Raw genomic sequence first — 18,701 nt, forward strand, 5'->3', positions numbered from 1 at the left:
AGCAAGAGAAGGGAGGGGGAGGGGCAGAGAGAGAGGGAGAGAGGAAGGATCCCAAGCAGGCTCTGCTCCAACAGCACATACCCCAACGTGGGGCTCAGACTCATGAACCGTGAGATCATGACCTGAGCCGAAATCACAAGTCAGATGCTTAACCGACTGAGCCACCCCGGTGGCTTAGAATGTAACAGACCATCTTAGAATGTAACAGACCATCAGTGGCCTCAGCACTGTCTCCCCACTTTCTAGCATCATACCTATCACGAAGGAAGCACCCAGAGGAAAAAGGAATTCTTGAACGAATTATGACAAATTCATAAATACAGCCTAAAAATAGAGAGTCTAAATGTCGACTTCCTACACTATGACATTCCCATGGAGTGGCTTCAATTTCCTGGGCAGTTTCACAACAAAAGTTAATTGGCTTTGTCAAGTGTGCTCTCTCACCCCATGGCCACTTTCACAACACACCATTTATTAGCAGATGAGAGTTATATAGCGATAAGTAAGCAAAACACTCAGATTCATTCATTTCTCTTCCGGCAAGCATGCATCATGTCAAACGCGGTGTTGGGGGCCCAGCGTACAACTGAACAAGAAAGAATCGGCTCGTGGCCTGGAAGAGCATACCTTCTGTTGCTCAGATTGTGGAAAGGGCCAGACTGCAAGGCGGAGTGATTCTCTCTAGCTTACTATTGTCTCTGATTACTACGTGCCGTGGATAGTCGCTGCCTCCGGCTGAAAACTACAGAGGTTAAGGTCTCCTGCGTGCACGTGGCAGTTAGCACATCTGAAACCTCTAGGAAGCCCGTCTTCTCTTCTTCCTAGAACCAGCATCACTTCCTTATATCGGGAGGCGCTTTTATAGACATCTTCCATTTTTGGCCCATAGCAAAAGAGTTGAGAACTTATCATTTGCTCCGGTTTTTCACAGAACAACAGTGAAAAGACCTGAAGCTCTGGCAACCGGCCTATTCAGTAGAGTGCATGCTAGAACTTATTTTTTCCAAAACCAGACATAAATCCGTGTTGTCTGTACAACATGCATAGGCCCAGTTTTCTCTGGAAAACAATAGCTAACATGCGAAGGTCAGCTCATCGGTGTGGTTCAGGGCCAGGAACATGGCCAAGTAGCTGCCCGCGCAGGGCTGGCAATGATCTGTGGTGTGTCTGGACCCACTGTGCTGTCCGCCGTTGTAACCACTGTAGGGCCTCGCCCTTGTCCATGGGGCTGCCTGTGTAACAAGCAAACAAAAGTCATTATTGACAGGGTTGTTCACAAAATTATTGAACCAAGAGAGGAAGGACATCCAAGATCAAGAAGCTGGGGCATTGAGACCAAAAAGGGAAACTAAGATGGGGTGAGGGAAAGGCTGAAAGTGGACAATCCAATATCAGGGCCAAGAGCCAATCCGCTGCATAAAGGGATACAGAGATGCCCAATGCTCAGGTGCAGAGCCAGAAGGATGAACATCTGAGAACGGGCTTGGGAACACCCAGCACGGGTTCAGATTCTTACGCCCTGACACAAAATGGCAGATTTTGGCAGTATGTAGAAAGCGTGGAAACAGGTAGAAAACCCCTTCACTTACTTGCGTGGATAACATGACTTGCTATGGGAAGAATTCTGCATTCAGTTCGCTTTCCCAATTGATGAACCTCCGAGCTCCTGTCTTCTCCCCTTCCTCCCTAGGGCACACTAGACACCCTGTAATCATTAAGAGAAGGCTCTTCGTCAGCTTGTGTCCCTTTTTGTCAGTTCCCGACTGTAATTTGAAATACAGGCATACCTCAGAAATACTGCAGGGTTGGTTCCAGACCGCTTCAGCAAGGCGAGTATCTCAGTAAAGCGAGTCACATGAATCTTTTGGCTTCCCAGTGCACATAAAAGTTGTGGTTACACTATACTTTAGTCTGTTAAGTGTAGAATATCAGTATGTCTAAAAAACAATCTATGTATCTTAATTTAAAAATACTTTATTAGGGCACATGCGTGGCTCTTGATTTTGTGGGTTCAAGCCCCACGTCCGGCTCCACACTGACAGTGCAGAGCCTGCTTGGGATTCTCTCTCTCTCTCCCTCTCTCTGTGCTCCTCCCCTTTTCGTGCTCTCCGTCTCTCAAAATAAATAAATAAATAACCCTTAAAAATAAACAAATAAATAAAATAAAAATATTGATGCAGAGACATGAAATGAGCAAATGCTGTTGCAAATATGGAACCAATAGGCTTGCTTCCCACAGGTTTGCCACAAACCTTCAATTTGAAAAAAAAAAAAAGGCAATATCTGCAAAGAACAATTAAGTGAAACACAGTAAAACAAGGTATGCCTATAGTGGCAAAAGGGACAGAACAATCAACAATTGTGACTATCAGGGCACCTGGGTGTCTCAGTAGGTTAAGCATCCGACTTCTGCTCAGGTCATGGTCTCGAAGTTTGTGAGTTCAAGCCCCGCGTCAGGCTCTGTGCCGACAGCTCAGAGCCTGGAGCCTGCTTCAGATTCTGTGTCTCCCTCTCTCTCTGCCCCTCCCTCAGTCACACTCTCTCTCTGTCTCAAAAATGAATAAACTTTAAAAAAATTAAAAAAATAATTGTGACTATCAATGGGATGGGGATCAATAGTGCGCTCAATCATCCAGATGCTTAAACAAACCTAGACTTTACTTTCCCCACCAAGAAAACATTGAGAATCGCACAAGCATTTGAGCACATTGAGTTGCAATTCTTGTTCAGTCATGTGACTGTACAAGTTACTGAGTCTATGTCCTATCCTTGGGTATTTGGCTGTTTCCAACTTACTGTGATTGTAAAAGAATGCTGATATGAATGCTCATGAATTCTTGGAAGCATCTTTCGGGGCTCCCTGATAAGAGAAATGGATTTCTGCCACACTGCTTTCTATCACCCCATTGAGATGCAACGTTTCAGATCGCTCCTTTTGATAAATGATCACCAACTCCTGCTTCCATAAAATCACATCCCAGCCAGAGTTCATGGCCCCATCGGGCCTCTGTTTGTCTGAGAAGAGAGAAGAGATTCACAGCAGACACTCCTTTAGATTTATATTTTCACATAAGTCTTTTTGTGGCCAAAGATGCTGCCTATCCACTCACAACAGCAAGTTCATAGTGAGACACAGTGAGAAAAAAAGCTTGTATAAAACTTCGTGCCTAGGACCTAGCGAGGTGTGAACGTTGCCACTTCAGCTTCAGTGATTGTGCACCTGATATGAACACCATGGCTAAATATCACGACTTTGCGATCATTTGAAGCATTTGGAACCCACATTTTTAAAATCTGGGTACAACTGTCAGTGTTTCCTAATGCCTTGTCTATCCATAGTTAAAATGTGGGCTAAGCATTATCCAGAAATTAAGGAGACACTAGACACGCCTTTTCGCTCTTCCAATGGCATGATACGAGGCTTGAACTGCTTGCGTACCGGACCTCGAACTTCAGATTTTCCCATTTGGGGTCAGAATCGGGGACCAATTAGTAGGCAGAGGCCTGTCACTGCCCACTTCAGCTGTCTCCCGCATCACACCATGAAGGCTCTGTTGTCTCTATTAAGGAAAATCTGGGAATCTAACATGCAGAACAGTAGCGATAATTTCCATTTGTCAAGCCCTTCAGCTGCATTTCGGACAAGCCATCTCCTTCAACCTTGCCAAAATCCCCGGGCACCTGTGAGGTGAATAGTATCATTTCCTTCATTTTCCCAGTCAGGAGGGCAGTCTCATACAAGACTCTAACTCAAAATGCCACCGAGGCCTAACGCCAAGATTAAAACAGAGCCGCAGCCACAGATGGATGATATCGGCTACCATGGATGCCCAAGACAACGAACAAAGTAAAGGTGGAGAGAATTAAAAACACTGCTTTGGCTGCTGGTGGGAATGCAAATTGGTGCAGCCACTCTGGAAAACAGTGTGGAGGTTCCTCAAAAAATTAAAAATAGACCTACCCTATGACCCAGCAATAGTACTGCTAGGAATTTCCCCAAGGGATACAGGAGTGCTGATGCATAGGGGCACTTGCACCCCAATGTTTATAGCAGCACTCTCAACAATAGCCAAATTATGGAAAGAGCCGAAATGTCCATCAACTGATGAATGGATAAAGAAATTGTGGTTTATATACACAATGGAGTACTACGTGGCAATGAGAAAGAATGAAATATGGCCCTTTGTAGCAACATGGATGGAACTGGAGAGTGTGATGCTAAGTGAAATAAGCCATACAGAGAGAGACAGATACCATATGTTTTCACTCTTATGTGGATCCTGAAAAACTTAACAGAAGACCATGGGGGATGGGAAGAAAAAAAAAAAAAGAGGTTAGAGAGGGAGGGAGCCAAAGCATAAAAGACTCTTAAAAACTGAGAACAAACTGAGGGTTGATGGGGGGTGGGAAGGAGGGGAGGGTGGGTCATGGGTATTGAGGAAGGCACCTTTTGGGATGACCACTGGGTGTTGTATGGAAACCAATTTGACAATAAAGTTCATATATTGAAAATAAATAAATAAAAAATAAAAATAAAAACAGTGCTTTGGGAGATATTTAAGTTACAGGAGGAGAAAGACAAGACCGTGAAGCTACGAGCATGGGTTATGGGAGAATCTGAAGGCAATGACAAAGGAGACGTGATTCTCAAATAAATGCCATCAAATTCCAGAGTAGTAATAGAATGCCTAGCATACAGCTATTGCTCATATAAAAGGATTAAAGTAAGTGGTGTTGAATATCCAGCTCAGATCAGGTATAAGTAATGGTGTGTGTGTGTGTGTATGTGTGTGCACTTCAATAAGAGGCTATAAGAGAAGGAGGCGGCTGGATGATGCTGAGGTTTGACACCTGCAGGTGCTTAGGTGGGGAAAGAGCGTGGCAGGGTGGCCACTCTGACATGAGGGTCCGGTGGGGGAAATGACACGGCATGGGGATGGCCTGTGACCCAGAGAAGTCAACCAGGAGAGGGGTAACAGCTGCGGAGAAGAGACAGTTCGAGTGATGTGGTGTGAGTCAGGGAGCTGGAGGGAGAGGAGGCTGTGATCAGAGCGGCAGACTAGTTCCTGCCATTGCAACATGTCCCCGTTGGCACGAGGGTCAGCAACGGCCACAGGTTCGTGGAACAAACTGGGAACAGAGGCCACTACCGTTGAGAGTATCAAGGAATCGCTGCGGAGTGGGTGAGGGGCCGCTTGAGAAATCCCACGGCCGACGCGTCACGTCCCCACCGCAGACAGGCCTCTGCCCCACGGCACCTGCTGGCACCAGGAGGCACGACGGACTTGACCCAGAGAGAGGCCGCCTCACCCAGGAGCCGCCGGCGTGACGCGCTGTGCGGAGCGCGGAGTGCGGGCGGCTCCGGGAACCCTTCCAAAGTCGTTGGGGGAAAGCTGGTGATGCAAACAGGGATGCGGGCGGGGACAGCCAGGGCACGGCCGTGAGTCATGCGAGCCCTTGACAGCAGCCGTCCCCCAGCCGCAGCTGGCGGAAGCCCTAAAAAGGCCGGGGGAGCCCATCGCAGAGACACCTACTTGGGACGGCATGCCTCCTCTCTCCCGCAGTGTTTCTGTAAACACGGGCCCAGACATCTCCTTTGGCCTCCAGAGGAACATTCTAGGGCTCCGTTGCTTTCCGTTGCGAGATGCTGATGTCAGAGGCTCTTGTTTTCTCCAGTCGTTGACATTCAAATCAGTGCCAGCTCCTCACTAAGCGTTTCCAGCTTCCTCAAACGTAGGAGATCAAATCTCTCCCGGTCTCCACCCAGCTACCCAGCCTCGCAGATGCTGTGGGTTGTGCTGGTGTTAACTCAGGATCTGATAACCCCGGTCTCTTAAACACACAGACTGAGGCCGCAGGGCACACACACTCTACAGCCGGAGGAGCTCCAGGGAGGGGAGGGACCGGCTTCCCCAGTTCTGGGCGATGCCCAGCGTGCGCATCTCAGACCCGGATCTCAACTGGAATCCTGGCTCTCCCGCTGGTCGTCTTATGACCTGGGGAAATGAAACTTTCTGCGCCTCCATTTCTTCATGCGGCGAACGGAAACGATAATACCTACTTTCCAGAGCGGATGGCAAGATGAATCATGAGAATGTGCGGAGGATGCCTGAGGAGTGACAGCAGTTGACCGGGTACTAGGTCCACCTGTCACCCTCCCACGACTCTCTTCTTTTTTTTTTTTTTGCTTCTATAAGTACCATGGCCTGGGGTTTCTGCGACAGTGCAAAACATAACCTGTCACCTTATATTCTACTATTAAATTCCTAATTTAGTTAGGAATTAATTTAATTAATTAGTTAAAACGCATAATTTTTCTCCTACGAGTTGATTTTTATGGTCTTTCAACTGGTGACCTTTTTCTAGGTGGATTTCCACTTCCTTGCATCATTCTGGACCTCACCTCCCGTGGTTAGATGGGGTTTGCCATGGGCAGATAACCTCTTTGGATTCCTAGCCTCTGGAACCCCTCGTAAGAATGGCAGGTGTCATGTCATGGTCAAATGCATACTGTGCACCCAGTGGCCTTTGAATCTGTCACTTGTTAGGAATTACCCTTCACACCTATAAAATCAACTCAGTACAAATACAGAGAGAGATAGGACTGGTTCCTTAAAGTGCGTGCATGAACTTTAGAAATCCTTTAGAAATCCAAGCACTGTATTTATAGTCTATGTGACAAAGATACCGACTTCTTATCCTCTGGGTACTCATTAATCGTGCTTAACATCTACTAGAACAGTAGTCCTCAAAATTTTGCTGCACAGTGGCATCACTTGGGAATCTTTAAAAAATGCAAATTTTTCTTTGCCATTCCCAGACGTTGTTGCCTTAATGGATACAGGGCTTGACTTGGGCGTTTCCAGATGAAGACGATTCTAAAGGCACAGAAAAGTTTGGCAACTGCTGTTTGAAACTAGTACCTACCCAAGAGCCATCATAGATAAGATGCTTACGTCTGTGTATGTGTGTTTATGGTAATGTTACTCCAGTTGAGTCCACGGATTCATTCGGTAAACATTTGTAGACGTGTGAATCATCTTACTGCTCTCACCTCCTTACGCCGTGCAGACACTTGCATTTTCTACACATTGAGAGCTTGTGGCAACCTTGCGTCGAAGGAGTCTATCAGCATGTTTCCAACAGTATTTGCTCACTCCGTGTCTCTGTGACTCATTTTGGTGATTTGCACACTATTTCAAGCTTTTTCATTACATTATATTTGTTATGATGATCTGTGATCAGTGATCTTCGGTGTTCCTGTTGTAATTGTTTGGGGGCACCAGGAAACACACCCACATAAGAGGGTGAACTTAATCGATAACTGTTGTGTGTGTCCTGATGTTTTCATTACTGAAGTTTTCCCATCTCTCTCCCTCTCCTCGGGCTTCCCTATTCCCTGAGACAAACAATATTGAAATCAGGCCAGTTCATACCCCTACAATGGCCTCCGAGTGTTCAAGGAAAAGGAAGGGTCGCGTGTCTGTCACTTTAAGTCAAAAGCTAGAAAAGATTCATCCTAGTGGGGAAGGCATGATGAAAGCCAAGACAGGGCCAAAATCTAGACCTCTTGCACCAAACAGTGAGCCACATTGTGAATGCAAAGAGAAGTTCTGGAAGGAAATTAAAAGTGCTACTCCATGAACACACTGATGATAAGAAAGCGGAACAGCTTTATTGCCGATGGAGGGAAAGTGTCAGTAGTCTGCATAGAAGATCAAACCAGCCACAGCATTGCCTTCAGTCAAAGCCTAACCCAGAGCAAGGCCCTAACTCTCTTCAATTCCATGAAGGTGGAAAGAGGTGAGGAAGCTAACAGAGGTTGGTTAGTGAGGTTTAAAGGAAGAAGCCGTCTCCATAACATCAAAGTGCCAGATGGAGGGGCCCCTGGGTGGCTCAGTGGGTTGAGTGTCTGACTTTGGTTCGGGTCATGATCTCACGGTTCATGAGTCCGAGCCCCACGTTGGGCTCTGTGCTGACAGCTCGGACCCTGGAGCCTGCTTCGGATTCTGTGTCTCTGTGTCTTTCTGCCCCTCCCCTGCTCATGCTCTGTCTCTGTCTCTCTGAAAAACAGATGAACAATAAAAAAATTAATAGAAAATAACATGGGCATCCTCCCTCAGACAACTTTAATGGCTAAAGCATGTGCTGAAGCAGAAGCTGTCTGTGAGTGGTCAAGGGGGGGAAGGGTCAACACAGGACTGTGGGGTTGAAGAAGAAGACTTTGTGTGGGGAATGAAACCAAAATGGGGTCTGGAAGTCATGGCAGAGGTTGAAGGGCGAGGCGAGGAGCAGGCATTCTGTAAAGTGAGGAGTAAACATGGACATGTGGACAGGAAACTGATGGGGGCAACATGGGGGCATCTGAATAAGGAATGTGTTGTCTAGGGAACTGGCGATAGTCACAGAGCTTTAAAGAATTCACATGACAACCAACTCTGGATGAGCTGGACTGGCTCCACTCTACTCCTCGTTTCTAGAAGGAGTGGGGCTTATAGTAGGTTATTAATAAAGACTTGTTGAGTATGTGACTAAATGACAAAATGGGAAGAGATTAAAAAAAAAAAAAACCCAACTCAAGTGTCCATCATCTGATGAACGGATAAAGAAGATGTGGTATATGGACAATGGAATTTACTCCGCCATCAAAAAGAACGACATCTTGTCATTTGCAGCGATGTGGATGGATCTAGAGAGTATAAGGTTAAGTGAAATGAATCAAACAGAGAAAGACAAACACCAGAAGACTTCACATATTCATGGAATTTAAGAGACAGAACAAATCAACGAACAAACAAAAAAGAACAAACAAACAAAAAAATCCAGACTCTTAAATACAAGAAACAAGTGGTTGCCAGAAGGCAGGTGGGTGGGGGGTTGGCTGCGATAGATAAACACCATCAGGAGTATGCTTACCATGTTGAGCACTGAGAAATGTACAGAGTTGTAAAATCACTATATTGTGTACCTGAAACCAACGTAACCACTTTTTTAAAAATACATGAGATTAAAAAGAGAAAAAATTTCTGAAAGAGAAACCATGGCCAGGTGAAAATGATTCCATTTATAAAAGTCTAACACTCCGGGGCGCCTGGGTGGCGCAGTCGGTTAAGCGTCCGACTTCAGCCAGGTCACGATCTCGCGGTCCGTGAGTTCGAGCCCCGCGTCGGGCTCTGGGCTGATGGCTCAGAGCCTGGAGCCTGTTTCCGATTCTGTGTCTCCCTCTCTCTCTGCCCCTCCCCCGTTCATGCTCTGTCTCTCTCTGTCCCAAAAATAAATAAAAACGTTGAAAAAAAAATTAAAAAAAAAAAAAAAAAAAAAGTCTAACACTCCATTTGGTGCCTTGATTTGGGTTCATGTATTTGTACAGTTAGTTTGATATTTAGTTTCCTGGTTACAGGACCTTTAAGTCTCCAGTTCTAGGAAAAAATAGACTAGAAAAAGTGGAACAAAACACTTTCTTAGTACCAATTTCCTCTGTACTGAGAATTTTCTTTGTTGTTTAATCAAGAAAACATGAACTTTCACCTTAATTATCAAGAACGGAACATGGGGCTTCTGGGTGGTGCAGTCGGTTAAGCGTCCAACTCTTGATCTCGGCTCAGGTCGTGACCTCACAGTTTGTGAGTTTGAACCCCACATCAGGCTCTGTGTTGATGGCGTGGAGCCTGCTTGGGATTCTGTTTCTCCTTCTCTCTGCCCCTCACCTGCTTGTGTTCTGTCTGTCTCTCTCTCTCTGTCTCCAAATAAATAAATACACTTAAAAATTAAAAAAAAAGAACGGAACAAATGATTTTCCAACCAAATACAGATCATTTGGATACATTTCTCCCAAGGAATTGGGGCTGTTTATAGAAGCATTTGCCCACATCTGGAGACACCTTTCATCACTCACACAAAGCTGGAGACCAATCTCTAACTTCCTGTCTGGAAAGAAGAACACACAGGAAATAATACCAACAATATCCAACGGATTCTTTATATGGATCTTTCTGACTCACGTTTGTGTGTGAAACCTACGGAGGTGAATTTTCTGAGAGATCCAAGGGAAAGAGCCAGGTTGGCAGAAAACTTCCTCTCAGCCTGAAAGTATTCTACCCTCACCCTCTTGTGTAATTCAGGTATTTGAGATCCAACAGGCTTGGTGATGCCTCAGACATGAGACACGCTTGGAAGGAAAACTGCCAACCATAAATCTGGGGAATCCTACAGACGTAAGCTCCCAATCTACCCATCTCTGAAAGCAATTACTAATTTAAAACAGAAATACTCTGGGGCTTCTGTGCCTGCAAAGACTTTGGAGGGGTTTTCTTACTCAGCCTGGTAGCTTGGATGTGGGGACAGTATCTTCTCTGCCCCCTAGACTGGACTGTCACCGTTCTAACCTAGCCACACAAAGGGTGGGGGCTTCGCCTGGGTGGCTCAGTCAGTGAAACGTCCGACTTCAGCTCAGGTCATGATCTCACGGTCTGGCAAGTTCGAGCCCCGTGTGGGGCTCTGTGCTGACAGCTCGGAGCCTGGAGCCTGATTCAGATTCTGTGTCTCCCTCTCTCCCTGCGCCTCCCCTGCTCATGCTCTGTCTCTCTCTGTCTCTGTCTCTGTCTCTCTCTTTCTCTCTCTCTCTCCCCAAAATAAATAAACATTAAAAAAATTTAAAACAAAACAAGAGGCGGGGGCTTGAGGGGAGCATAGGCATCTGTTGTGGAAGAATCAGTTTCCAAGTGATCTAAAAAGAAAGACAGGTTGAATTTCTTCTGACACGTTTCTGGTACCCTCAAAGCCAAGGCTCTGCCCCGGGTCACTGACCTCCTGTCTGGGAAGAAGCAACATTTACTGGGGGGTCCTTCCACCCCGGCTCCTCTTGTGGGGCTGCCACGGCCTGCCCCTCCAGCGCCTAGAGCATTTCATAATCATCTTTTGGTGAGGGACAAAAGAGTTTCCTCCACATATACAACCTGCTTCAAAAGCTAGTCCCTTTAACAACCAGAAGAGATGGGTAAGTGTTTCTGCCTCACGGAGTGCTTTTTATTTGTCCTTCTAAAAAAAAAAAAAAAAAAAAAATATATATATATATATATATATATATATATATATTTATTTTGAGAGAGAGAGAGAATGTGCATGCAAGCAGGGAAGGGGCAGAGAGAGAGAGGGGGAGAGAGAGAGAGAGAGAGAGAGAGAGAGAGAATCCCAAGCAGGCTCCACACTGTCAGCACAGAGCCCGACATGGGGCTTGATCCCATGAACTGTGAGACCATGACCTGAGCCAAAATCAAGAGTCTGATGCTTAACCTACCGAGCCACCCAGGCACCTGTTGTCCTTTTTGTTTTTAAAACCTGTGTCCTATGTCCCCACAAAACATACGGGCTGTACTGTATGCTCCTGTTCCTCTGTCTCTCCGGCCACATTTAATTTAAATTACATTTGGAAGCAAATTAAAAGACACTAGCTCCCGCTTGTTCGAGAAAGTCCATGACCAGAAGTGGGGTGATCATCTCGTATGTCTACCACCTGTTGGTGGGGTCCTCTAACTCGAGGAGCTGAGTCATACCTACACGAGCTTCAGATCTTGGATTGGATCGACATCTCCGGACCTCACTTCCCTCTTTGGTCTTGTCCTCTGATATTGCTTCCTTTCGCTTCTCTTTTCCCCCTTGAATTATTTTTATTCACAGTGAAATCCATGGGAACACGGAGGATGAAATGCTCACTTGATCCTTTCAAGGCCCATCGGGTCTCATCTTCCAAACTGCACACCACAATCCCTTGTGGTACATTTCTTGGTGCAAGTCTTGAGAATTGTATAAAAGGCTTTCCCTCTCCTGTGGATGTGTGGCTGGCCACCGGACACGCAAATCCCGGTGGCTGTATACATCACTGACAACCTCTGAAGTGCTACCAGCTTTTTTCCGGAAAGTCACAGCCATTGACGCCTTCAGGACGATTTGTAATTCCTCCGACCCGACTCTACAAGGCATGGAGTAATTGACCGCCTTTGTTCTTCCATCTTTGAGGCCAGGTGCTCTGGAGAAGACGCCGTCCTAACATTGCTCACCATGATGACACCTGCAGACGGTTGCAGCTCTTCATCCACGAGCCCGTGTACCTTATACTCGGCCTGTGCCTGGGAAAAGCAGCAAGTGCGGGGAGTAAGGTCTCAGCAATGATAGTCGACTGTTGAGGGAGAAGAGGTTTCTTGCCTCTCTTCGGACAACTCCGAAGTGTGTTTCTCAAAGGGTACTTTCTCAAAGTACAGTTTCTCAAAGGGTCCCCAGTGGGAAGGAACCCCAGGTACCCTTAGCAGTCACCTGCTTTTAAGTCTCCCTATATTGGCTTTTCTCCCTCCCCTGTCTCACTTTCCATTCCGTTGGCATGCTTTCTGGAATCACCTCCAAAGGATATTTACACCCAAGTCCTTATCTCTGAGCCTGCCCTAAGGACTGTTCAAGCAAACTGAGACATATCCCTGGCAAGTCTGGGACCTGTCTTAAACACAACCCCAAATCATTCCCTTTGGGATCAGGAGGTACAATGCCCCAAGTGTCTATGATTTCTGACGACATGTAGTTTTGATGAGGAATTCCAAAGCATCATTGATCATTCTCTCCTTATCATTCACCAGCTGCCAGTATTTTCTACTTTGGCAGGCAAAGCATAAAGGCCATGGATCAACACAAGTGTATCTGCCCCCAATCAAGAAAGATCCCAGGTCCTGAATAATAGGTTTGTACGTGAAGGTCATGATGAATGTCAACGTCTACCCCCTCTCTCTTATGAATTGCTAAGACATTCTTATTACCCTCATGTGAAGCTGCATACACCTCAGTCTCTATCGAGAACCTCAACTCTTGAATGGTGCTTCCCCCCAAGGGCTGTACTGCCTAATGCAGAGGAGTTTCTATAACTTCTGTCCAACACCGTTGTAGTATTAGGGGAGTCCAGCTATGGGCAAAAGTCCCACGTGGGATCCTTCAGGCCAAACCATGGGTGACTACAAGGTTTTGGAGAGCAGGACTCCCCACCCCAAACCAGACTAGTGCGCTGCAGTTTTCTGAAGGGAATTGCACTGAAGGATTCAGGCTGTGCCCCTCACCCTCAGGACATCCACGCTTATGCTCACACCTGCATCCCAGCCTAGGACCTCCTCACGGGGGCCTCAGTTGAGGCACTGCTTAAGTGTTACCAAAACCTCCTTGGCCTGGGATCCTGACTAAGGTGCTTTTTTCCACTCTGACTCGGTATTTTCTTGCTCATAGCCCTTCCTCCTTTTCCCACTTCTGATTCCTCAGTCTGTAAAGAGACAGGAGCCCTTAGTTTGGGGTATGTCAGCACTGAAATGACTTTTCCCACCTACACTGGGTGTCCTGTCATCTGATCCCCACCCAAGGCTGTTCCACGGGGAAAAAACGTGGAACACAGGGGAGGGAGCTGGTGCTTGTCTTTGGGGGCTCTTGCTGGTGCTGTTACAGAAAGAGATGGGAGGCTTGACTGTCACTTTCAGTTTGGCTCATTGTCCTAATTGGCCCCCTGGAAGCTCCACACCATTCTGAAGACCATCATGGCCGCACAGGTACTAACGTCCAACAGTTTCCTTGTCAACATGGACGTGTACTGCTGGCTGAGTTCCAGGTGATGAGCTGCTGCCATCAGAGGTGTGGCAAGCAAGTGCACCTCCATTTAAATATCAGTTGTGATTCCAAAATATAACCGAGGTTACCATGTGAGACCCCCCCCCCAGCTTTGACTCCAACCCGCAATGTCTTAACCCATGTTCACCCGGCACCCTCCTAATGACATCTATACATTTTTGCATCTAATTTACTCATCGCCCTTTGTTTCTGTGTTGACATGAGGCCTGGGCACTTCTGATCTGGACATAAATTGTCATTTTGCCATTTTCTATCAGAAATCCAATCTCACCAAGCATATTATGATTTTCTGATTTCACGAATGTTCATGGGGGCCGCATTTCTTTTGGGAAGACCCTCCCGCTACGCAGAGCCTGGGGTGTGTTTCCAGTATCCCACTCCAGAGGTTTCTCTCCTAGGGAGCAGTGGTTGCTGGCCCATCTGTTCTCTCCAGCTTCCACAGGAACTCTAGTGGATATAAATGACCTTCAAATACCCTGATGATGATTCTCACTTCCTCCCACATCCAGCTCCCCCTCATACCACAGACCTCCTGTGTCCCTTCCTCTAAACTCTTAGAACTCTTTCTCCCAAATCCAAGTAAGGATGTGCTTCTCTTCACTCTGCATGTCTCTGGACCTGAGGGGAAGGAACTGAAGAGGCAAAACCCTTTAGCGGGTAAGTTGGAGGAGGGTATGGTGATATCTTGGAATGTTTGTCAGTTAATAATTTTTGTGCTCTCATAACAAAATGGTAACCCGATGCTGAGCAAATAAATGGTCAACTGACAGAATAGCATTGGTGTTAGGACTACCATGTGGGTTCGTATAAGTTGTGTAATTTTCTGGGTGTTCCATATGGAAAATTTACTTCACCTCCCTAAGCTCTGATCTTCTGTAGAATGGGATAATAATACCCACTTATGCTTACTTTATGGAAAAAGTGAATAAAATATTTAGTATTTATGCCTGGCACACAATGAGCACTTAATAATATATAACTGTCCTTATCTCTGGAATAAGCTTAGTTTTTAGCTGGAAACTCTAATTTCATGTTCTTGGCTTGCATCCACATGACTCATATAAACACAGTCTCCCCCAAGGTCAGTAATGGTTGAAGTCAGGCTGCCCTCCTATTCTTCTCCATTCCATGAAATGCAAGGGCACATCAGGAATTTGGCACGATGGCTTCCCTGCCAGCTGGCTTGGGAGCTCATGGCCATCTCCCTGGCAGGCCTGAAACCATGCACTCAGTCTTTGGGTCCAAAGACTTTTCTTTATATGGAACTTCCTTCTGTTCTCCAAAGAGACACTTTTCTCCCCAGAGCTGCTGGTCTCTTCCTTATATGAATTATTGGGACACTGGGGTCAGTTATCTTTGCCTGATGTTCTCGTCTCGATCATAAGAGGAAACAGTGGCCACTGTGTGATGAGAAAGCTCTCTGAGCTCTGTTCTCCCCAGCCTCTCCCCACCCCACCCCACACCAATGCCTCAAATGATGCCACTGGAATTACTCCTTAGAATTAACTTCCACCCGTCTCTACCTGACCTCAGAGGGTCAACTCAAGAAGTTTGACCTTATTTCTTCTACGCAGTGTGATGGGAAACTCAGAATAGGTCAGGTTATGGCTGGAGCACAGGGGTCACCGCATTTATTCTCATAGAGCCGGCATGCTGCCCGGGGCATGGTGAAGGCTCAGGAAGAGTGCTGTGAAATAAAAATAAATGAAACGAGAATATCTGCTGAGAGAATGCTAGAGCAGGAGAAAATGTTTGGAAGGTAGAGACCAGGAATTCACCGTCTATACCTCTTTGCTAAAACTGCTCTTTTAGGTTCAAACTCATTTGCCAGATGCCTCCATTCACTTTCTGGTAACATGTTTTCAAGAGCAAACTGCCCTGTTTCCTAGGCACCCCTCCTCTGTTCTCTCCAGGAACTGGGTCTGCAAACATTCGTGTGAGTAGAAAGTAAATTCTAAGTGTCTTGGGAGCAAGAGGAAAAGAGCTCAGTCAGCAGGGCATTAGAAAGGCAAAGGCAGGTGGCTTGGTCTGTTAAGCATCTGAGTTCGGCTCAGGTCGTGCTCTCACAGTTTGTGAGTTCAAGTTCCATGTCAGGTTCTGTGCTGGCAGCTCAGCTTCCAATTCTGTGTGTGTTTCTCCCCCCCCCCCTCTCTCTGCCCCTCCCCTGCTTGCTCTCTCTCTCTCTCTCAAAAATAGGCATTAAAAATATTTAAGAAAGGCAAAAGGCAAGGAGTCAGAAGTGTGGATGGCAGAGCAACTGTGTACCTCTGGGGGCACTTGCGCTTTTGCAAAGAGTGGGGAGGACCAATGTCCAGATTCTGGCAAGCTTCCACCAACTTTTAATTTTAAAAAAATTCAAAAATGGGATAAACTCCCATATGCACTTTACCTAGATTCAACAAGCATTAACATTTTGCCACATTTCCTCTCTCTCTCTCAATCTCTCCCTCTCTATACACACGCATGTACACACACACTTCTCTGTTGTTCAACAGCTTGGAAGTTTTGGATACCAACTTTGGATACATTTACCATTAAAATGTTTACATATGCCTCCTTAAGAAGAAGGACATTGTCCTATATAACCACAGCATCATTATCTCACCCAGGAAAATTAATATTAATTTAATATCACCTAATATTCTATTTAAATTTTTTTTTAATATATATTAAGGAGAGAGCATGACTGGGGAAGAGAGGCAGAGGGAGAGAGAGAGAGAGAGAGAGAGAGAGAGAGAGAGAGAGAGAGAATCCCAAGCAGGCTCTACGCTCAGCACAGAGCCCAATGCAGGGCTCGATCCCACAACCCTGGGATCGTGAGATGAGTTGAAATCAAGAGTCAGATGCTGAAGTAAATAAGCCACCCAGGGGCCCCTAATATTCTAATTTTAAACCCAGAATTGCCTCTTCCCAAATGTATAACTTTATTGCTTTGAATTTTAAGTTTAAGATCCAGTCAGAGTTCATGCTTCTTATTTATTATGTCTCTTTAATCTAATAATTTGCCCCAGCTATTTTTTTCATGATATGGATTTTTGTTGTTTTTAAGAACCCATACCAACTTACATACAGAATGTCCCACATCCTGTGTTTCTCTGGCTGTTCCTCATGATTATATTTGAGTTAAACTTTTCTGGCAGAAATATTAGGTATTTCAGAAGGCACTTTATGGCAGATGGTCTCACCTTTGGGAATGCTAAGTTTGAACACTCAGCTAAGGTCGGGTCCCCAGAGCTCTCCCTTGTAAAGATACATGTTTACCTTTGTAATTAATAAACAATCTTTTGGGTCATTCTTGAAGACCGTGGAAACGTCTGTTCCCCGTCAACCTACAGAAATCCCATTTTATAGATCCTAGACCTTCCCAACAACAGTTAGCTTGTAACAAAATTCCATTTCATCTTTTAGCTTAATAATTCCTGGGAAGTCTACATTTTTTGTGCAACTCCTACTCGACAAAAACGAATCTGCATTTTGTTTCGATTCTGAAACTAGGAGATGAATGTTTAATTAAACTAAGAAGTAACTCCAACCCTTGCAAAGAATTAACTGTGCTATAGATCAGCGTGGTGTGCAGTCAGCTCTCAATTACCAGAACTTAGTTCCAAGCTGTTAACTCTTCTAAGGACCACCACATGTGGTGAATGCTCTGCTTCACCTAATCCGTACAGCCTGGGCTGCTTCTGTGGAAATTTTTTGTTGTCTCCAGAATGTAGAACACAATCCAAATTCCTACCTTAACTGTAAATTTTTTTCTTGCTTATTTCACAGTTTAAGATGACTTATTGTTGGCTGAGGTCATAACTTTACAACAGAACAGAAAGGCAAGTAGCAGCAAAATCGTGGCACAAACGCCAGCCAAGAGCTTGGAGGCTCTTGACGGAAGAAGTCAGATGAATTCAGAAGCTTAAAGTAAGAATGGAATTTCCCACGGAAACAGCAACAACTGTAGTATTTCGGGTACCGCTAAGCAACTTTAACGAAAGACCCAATAAGATTGCCAGAAGGTGGACTTTATCTCTCTCACACAGAAAAGTCTGGCTCTGCCCCAACTTGTCATTCGAAGACCAGGTTCCTTTCATCCCCTAGACAGACATTACCATCATGTTCATGGTCAAGGTGCAGTTGTAATGGGTTTCTGTCAGTGGAAAGTGGAAAACGGTGTAGGGGAGGTAAGGTGTAGCCCCTCAATTCTGTCCCCATTCCCTTGGCAGGAATTTAATGACATGGCCACACTCCTTTGCAAAGGCTGGGAAATTTACTGTTACCCGGCAGGGATAGGTTCACCTTCAATCCTACTGCTGGGGAAGGGGTGAGAATGATTATGGGGAGCAGATATATGCCCCATCATACTAATAAAACCGTGTCGTTGCTGTTCTTCCTTGGGTATGGAAAGTCGAAGAGGAGGCTGTGGGAAACTACCCTCATGGGCACTTCATACCTCCCCGGCCAGGGAGAGGGATTCCATTCAATGGGCTTCATGTTTCTATGGCTGACCAGACCTTCTGCACAACTCTGGAAGTTAGCCAAAGCAGGAAGGTGAGGATAGAGGTTGACGGGGGGGGAGAGGGGGCAGGACTGTGATGATGATGGCGTAGGAATGTATTTATAAATCTATCTCGATAATTTACAACATTTAGACTCTAGGATCTGTACATGTAGCTATTTGAGAGGGACATAGAACTGACCTCAGTGGATTGAAAAATAACTACAGGAGACCACAGAAGTGTAACCCTTACATCCCGGTGGGGGGACCTGCTTGTTAAAATAAATGAGAAGACATTTACATCATGACCCCAAATAGTTACTCTCCCGGCCATTCCTGGCTTGGCTTGTAGCAAATCCACATCTTTACAGTTGGCCCATCCCCTCAAATACTCTGGGTGTCTTAAAAGCTGCCTATATATGTTGAGGTATCATCTGAAGTTAATATGTGCTACGCTCTGGATAAGGTCAGAGGTATCCCTTGGTGCCCGAGGCTGGAGACCTTGGAAGCCAAGGCAGCCAATGAAGCGTAGGCTGTGGTAGGGTCAGCCACTTGGAGTGGCCGT

At 45.8% G+C, this 18,701-nt stretch overlaps 2 long non-coding RNA genes across 2 annotated transcripts in view; one reads left to right on the forward strand and one right to left on the reverse strand.

Moving 5' to 3' along the window:
* Window positions 1-434: 434 nt before the first annotated feature.
* On the reverse strand, window positions 435-3,012 carry LOC147575758 (uncharacterized). The gene is made up of 3 exons (XR_015241960.1): window positions 2,797-3,012; window positions 1,590-1,686; window positions 435-1,232 (listed from the first exon to the last, which is right to left on the reverse strand). It is a non-coding gene; the product is annotated as an uncharacterized LOC147575758 (long non-coding RNA).
* An 11,189-nt stretch (window positions 3,013-14,201) lies between these two features.
* The window catches only part of LOC147575759 (uncharacterized), a 32,945-nt gene continuing 28,445 nt past the window's right edge, over window positions 14,202-18,701 (forward strand). The window contains exon 1 of the long non-coding RNA XR_015241961.1: window positions 14,202-14,307. This is a non-coding gene — a long non-coding RNA (uncharacterized LOC147575759). The remainder of the gene's footprint in view (window positions 14,308-18,701) is intronic.

The sequence above is a fragment of the Puma concolor genome, chromosome D2, assembly GCF_028749965.1.
Source record: "Puma concolor isolate L17-30 chromosome D2, mPumCon1.1.hap2, whole genome shotgun sequence".
In the NCBI taxonomy this organism is placed as follows: Eukaryota; Metazoa; Chordata; class Mammalia; order Carnivora; family Felidae; genus Puma; species Puma concolor.